Here is a 6,000-nt window from a genome sequence, read left to right as displayed (position 1 = left end):
AGTCAGGATATGAACTTGTGCTATCTGGTTCCAGAGATCATATGGTTGATAATGGAAGGAACAACCGGTACAAAGATGAGAAGGTATGCATGGGTGTTTACGTGAAGGATTGAGATTATTTCAGTGTGGCTGGAACATGGTATACACATTGTGTCTACCTCAGTGGCTCTCCCAATCTCTGTGCCTCTTCTCCTGTTTTCTCATCATTCTCTCTATGCAGTACTATTTTAAATACATAGCTTGACCTTTGAACCACACTACAGATGCAGACTTGGGCTCCAAATCTGAAAAAAATGCTAGCCCATGGTTATAACCTCTTAGAGATCAGTGTTTTTTCTTTTCTTTTCTTTTTTTTTTTTTGAGACGGAGTCTCGCTCTGTCGTCCAGGCTGGAGTGCAGTGGCGCGATCTCTGCTCACTGCAAGCTCCACCTCCCGTGTTCACGCCATTCTCCTGCCTCAGCCCCCGGAGTAGCTGGGACTACAGGCGTGCGCCACCTTGCCCGGCTAATTTTTTGTATTTTTAGTAGAGACGGGGTTTCACTGTGTTAGCCAGGATGGTCTTGATCTCCTGACTCCGTGATCCGCCCGCCTCGGCCTCCCAAAGTGGTGGGATTACAGGCGTGAGCCACTGCGCCCGGGCTTTTTTCTTTTCTTTCTCCCTGACTCTGATTGGTGCCGAGACCTCACTTTCCATCATCCCATGGGGTTTTGTGGGAGGGGCCAGTTTACCTCTGGTTCACAAGGACTTGAGGACTTGAGGACTGTGGAATCCCTGGTAATCCCTAGCCTTGACTTCTGTGTTCTTGCTTCCAGAATCCATCAAAACCACAGCTCAGTTTTGCAGCTTGGAGAATTCAGATGGACAAATGCCTTCATAGGAAAGGTGGCTTTGATGTTCCACTTACTTCTCTGGGTTCTTGCTTTCTCTTAGACTTGAGGCTGGAATTTCTTACCATCCTGTCAGCAATTTGATGCTTTCACAAATATGAAAAGAGAATTATCCAGCATGCTTAGTTATTTTCAGCAGGAGAGTTGGTCTAAATTACTAGTCCTTCAACTACAGGAAACTCAAAGTCCCAAGACTCATCCAACTCTCACAACAACCCTATGATGTAGATACAATTAACTTGATTTTTCCAATGAGGCAAATGTGATTCAGGGAGTTTAAATAACTTGCAAAAGGTCACACAGTTAATAGATGATAGGGCCAAGGTTCCAACCCAAATTTCTCTGACTTTAATTTCCACATCTCTCCCACCATATTCCCAGGTTCACCACTCACTAGCTGTGTGGCCTTGGGGAAGTCACTTAACCTCTCTGTGTTTAAATTTTCTCATTTAGAAAATGAAGGTAATAAAAGAATCAACATCAAAAAATTGTGCCAATGAAATGAATTAGTGCATGTATAGCATTTATAACTGCCTTGCACATAAAAAGAAAAAATATTTGCAGTTTCTAACATTATTATTATAGTTCTCTAGGGAAATCAAACTTGTCTAGAAGCTGGAAGTTCATGACCTATGACCTATTTAGAGAATACTTGCCAATCTCAATCTCTATCTCTCTGTCACACACACACACACACACACACACAGAGACACACACACAGACACACACACACACTCTCTGTCTCTCATTCATTCATTCATTCACCCTTTATAGGCAGCCTTCAGTGTGTAAGGCCTTCTACACAGAGTACATTTACGTCTTGCAGAGCTTTGGCCGTGGGTTTCTTCCCACTCTGGAGTCTTGTTTTCCAAAGGGAGGAGGAACTCCCCTTCTGGTCTCTAGGATAAGAGAGGAGGCCTGTCTGAGTAAATAAATATTTTGGAGTTACAGTATGTGATGATGCCCTTTCCTGTTTTCTTCACCTGTTTCTGTAGCCTCCTGGTACACAGTGGATAAACAGGGAGTTACTCTTGTGGAGGCTCTGCCACCAGACCCTCACCTCCCCCAGATGACAGGAGTCCTAAAGCATTAGTTAGTTGCATCTCTCTTTTTTTTTCCAAGTGTCAGCTACCTCTTTAGAGACTGCCAGACCCTCTCTGAAGATGAGAGGCCAAACCCCGTGGAGCCAGAGAGTCATTCGTCAGATGAAGAGGTGACTAGCCACAAATATCCATCAATTACTTGCCACGTGCAAGGAACGCTGTGTTGACGTTGTGGAGGACGGGAAGGTTATCATGACACAGCCTTGTGGTGAGGTAAGGAGCACAACAGCTCATAAATAATTTTCATTTAACAACAGAAGATTGTCATAAGGCAGTATTTAGGTACAAAGTGAATGAAATAGCTGTTGATGCTGGTATAAGGGATTCAGAGGGGAAAGAGGGAAGTGTGTGTGTGTGTGTGTCTGTGTGTGTGTGTGTGGTGGAGTGTGAATGTATGTGTTTTGTGATTGGTGTCAGGGTCCCACATGGGAGGCAAGTTGAGTGAGAACACTATCCATGGGATAGGGTGTGGGAAAATAGTGGGGTTTAGGGTCCAGGAAATACGGGGAAGGACTAGAGGCAATATATCTAGTTAGAGTACAAAGATTCTAGGTGTGAGCCATGCTGACAGTATGTATTTAATCTGAAGGGTGGTTCAAGGCAACCCATATGAAATCAAGTGGTGTCTACTTTGACCTTGTTCCTTCAAACCAGCTGGCCTGTCCACGCACCACACATTTATTGGTAAGGCTAGTCCTGGATGCATGAATACCTTTTCTTTTTGAGACAGGATCTCACTTTGTAGCATAGGCTGCAGTGCAGTGGCATGAACATGGATCTTTGCAGCTTTGACCTCCAGGGGTCAGGTGATCCTCCTGTAACTGGGACTATAGATGTGCGCCACCACGCCCAGCTAGTTTTGTGCTTTTAGTAGAGACAAGGTTTCCCCATGTTGCCCAGGTCAGTCTTGAATTCCTGGGCTCAAGTGATTGGCCAGCCTCGGCCTCCCAAAGTGCTGGGATTACAGGCGTGAGCCACCACGCCCAGTCCATCAACACCTTTTCTAATAATAATCTAGAATCCTTCACTCTTGCCCTTGAGAATAGGAAAGTGAAAGGCTTCCTAACTCAGAGACTTATTAGACCATGAAAGCGGAAGAGTTAGCTTCTGGTCATTCAAAATAAACTGAACCTAACCTTTTTTGTTCCAGCCTCTGAATCCCAGGTTTCATAAAGCTTGTTTCTGTTCTCATACTACTTCCTGTGGATCCTTATTCCTGTAGATGTAATCTTGGGCCTGGATGAAATGAAGCATAAAGAAGGAGTAAAAGACAGTGATTAAGAACTAGGCCGGGTGCGGTGGCTCACGCCTGTAATCCCAGCACTTTGGGAGGCAGAGGCGGGTGGATCACAAGGTCAGGAGATTGAGACCATCCTGGCTAACACGGTGAAACCCCATCTCTACTAAAAATACAAAATATTAGCCGGGCATTGTGGCGGGCACCTGTAGCCCCAGCTATTTGGGAGGCTGAGGCAGGAGAATGGCGTGAACCCGGGAGGCAGTGCTTGCAGTGAGCCGAGATCACACCACTGCACTCCAGCCTGGACAACAGAGCGAGACTCCGTCTAAAAAAAAAAAAAAAAAAAAAAAAGGCAGTGATTAAGAACTAAGACCAAGAAAAAGGCTCACCTATATGATTCCTGGTAAGCACTGAAAAGGTGGGCATGGCTTTTTTTTTTTTTTTTTTTGAGAGGGAGTTTTTGCTCTTGTTGCCCAGGCTAGAGTGCAATGGCATGATCTCAGCTCACCGCAACCAGGCATTTTTAAAGTGTTGACCAGGGTGGACCATTCTGAAGTGTCAGTATGTTTATTGTTTGTAAATGTTATCAAGATGTGATTCAATTGAAATCTTTTTTTTTTTTTTTTTTTTGACAGAGTCTCACTCTGTCACCCAGGCTGGAGTGCAGTAGTCCCATCTCAGCCTCCCAAGTAGCTGGGACTATAGGCCTGCACCACCATGCCTGGCTAATTTTTGTATTTTTAGTAGAGATGGGGTTTCACCACGTTGGCCAGGCTGGTCTCGAACTCCTGACTTCAAGTGACCTGCCATCCTTGGCATCCCCAAAGTGCTGAGATTACAGGTGTGAGCCACCGTGCCCAGCTTGAAATCTTTAATACTAATAATTCCATTATTCTGTTTGATGTTTGCATACCAGTTGGTGTAAAACACAAAAGTAGCTGCAGATCCAGTTGCTCAGTAGTTCTTAATCTTAATGCCACCAGCTGAGTGGTTGTGAGGTGTTTTCAAGGTACTTCTTTCTTGCATTGCTTTGAGAGAAAGGATAAGGGAATGAAAATAGCAGAATGAGCAATGGAAAAAGGAGGGAGCGGGGTTTTAACCTTGGCCCCCAAGAGGCAGCAAAGGAAAAACAACACAAAGAGAATGAGAAATCCAGACAGTCATTGAAAGGAGAGGGAAACGCCTCAGGAAATGCAAGAGAAAGCAAAGGCTGTGGGGTAGGAAATAGAGACTGAGAGTCCTAAGCATGGGCACTAAAGGGACTGGGGTAGTCTCAGTTGGAGATGGCAGCATTTTCCAGAAAGATTAAAGCCCATTATTACCTTTAGAAACAAAAAGGATGTTGGAAGTAGAGAGCACAGTGGTGTGACTGCCTTGCCATGGTTCATGAGCTAGATGCCAGCCGAGGTAAAATCCCCAGAGCAGGAGCTGAGAAAGGAAACATCCTCCACGTGGGCAGACACATGCTGAGAGCCTGGAAATCATCCCAATGTGGATCCCTTTTTAAAAGCCCACAAAACAGTGCGTGCAGGTACATTTCCAGCAACTGACTAGGGGTTCAGGGTTGCAGCCAAGCTAAGCTGGGAGTCTCGATAGATTCAAATGGACCAAGCCTTTGACCACAAAGGAGAAGAGAATGCACATTTGTTGAGCACAATAATGCTGTGAAGAGGATGTCTTACCTCCATTTTGCAGGTGAGCAAAGAGATGGAGTATACAGTGACAATACATTATTCATCCCTGCCCAAGGTCACACGTGAGAAAGTGTGAAGCTGGGATTCAAACCCCAGCCTTTCTGTCCTCAAGCCTCACCACTTACGTCATGCTGGGCATTGTTTCATTTTTTGAAATCTCACCTAGTGCCAACTTCTTTATATACTTTCTCTGAGCTATAACAGGATCCAGCCATGCGCTTAAGTGTCAGCATGTCAGCATTTCAAAAACCTGCCACTTCCACAAGACCCTAACACCTAGAGCTAAAATTGGGCAGGATCTCAGGGCCCAGGCATCTCTTTCCTTTTCTGATGATTTCATGCAGTGTGGGGGCAGGGAGCCCTGAGTGGGTAGAGTCCAGATTAGGAAATATTTCCTTAACTGGCCCTAAGGCGTGTGCTCATATATTTCTTTCCTTATATTCATAGACTTATTTAAGAAATATAGACCTCAGAAGACGAACACACTCAATAGATTTTCCTTCTGTTATTTGGAGGAATGATGTGATATGATTGATTTCTATCTTTGTTAAAACATTTAATTACATCTTTCATCTTAAATTATTTGAAAATAGAAGCATTTTTAATAAAAATGGCTGTATAGGGGAAAGTAACTAATATTCACTGTGAGCCTGTTTGTGTCAGGTGCTTTAATCTAGGTGATTTCCTTTACTTCTAGGGGGAAGGTATTACTATGGCCACTTCATAGAGGAGGAAACTGAGGTTCAGAGACACTACCAAAATAGTAGGTGGTCAGAGCTGGGATTTGAATCCAAGGACACTTGAATCTTGACTAGGCAACATGTCAGGCTTTAAGAAGGAAGTCTTGGGATTAAAATAGAAAAAACATTTATGGAGCTTAGGACAATATCTGGGACATAGTAAGCTTTAAATAAATGTTAAGTTTTGTTACTGGTGCTATTATTATTGAAAGATGATCTGTAAGACCACCTTAAAATTAAAAAAAAATTTTTTTTGAGACTGAGTTTGGCTCTGTCATCCAGGCTGAAGTGCAGTGGTGCAATCGCAGCTCACTGCAGCCTCGACCTCCTGGGC

General features: G+C 44.1%; 1 long non-coding RNA gene across 1 annotated transcript in view; it reads right to left on the bottom strand.

The window, feature by feature from the left end:
- Positions 1-360: 360 nt before the first annotated feature.
- Positions 361-6,000, bottom strand: part of LOC129050182 (uncharacterized) — a 45,204-nt gene continuing 39,564 nt past the window's right edge. The window contains exons 5-7 of the long non-coding RNA XR_008513735.1: positions 4,146-4,260; positions 3,129-3,228; positions 361-975 (exon numbers count right to left, since the gene is read on the bottom strand). This is a non-coding gene — a long non-coding RNA (uncharacterized LOC129050182). The remainder of the gene's footprint in view (positions 976-3,128; positions 3,229-4,145; positions 4,261-6,000) is intronic.

The sequence above is a fragment of the Pongo abelii genome, chromosome 16, assembly GCF_028885655.2.
Source record: "Pongo abelii isolate AG06213 chromosome 16, NHGRI_mPonAbe1-v2.0_pri, whole genome shotgun sequence".
Lineage (NCBI taxonomy): Eukaryota > Metazoa > Chordata > Mammalia > Primates > Hominidae > Pongo > Pongo abelii.
This window is presented reverse-complemented; position numbering and strand designations above follow the sequence as displayed.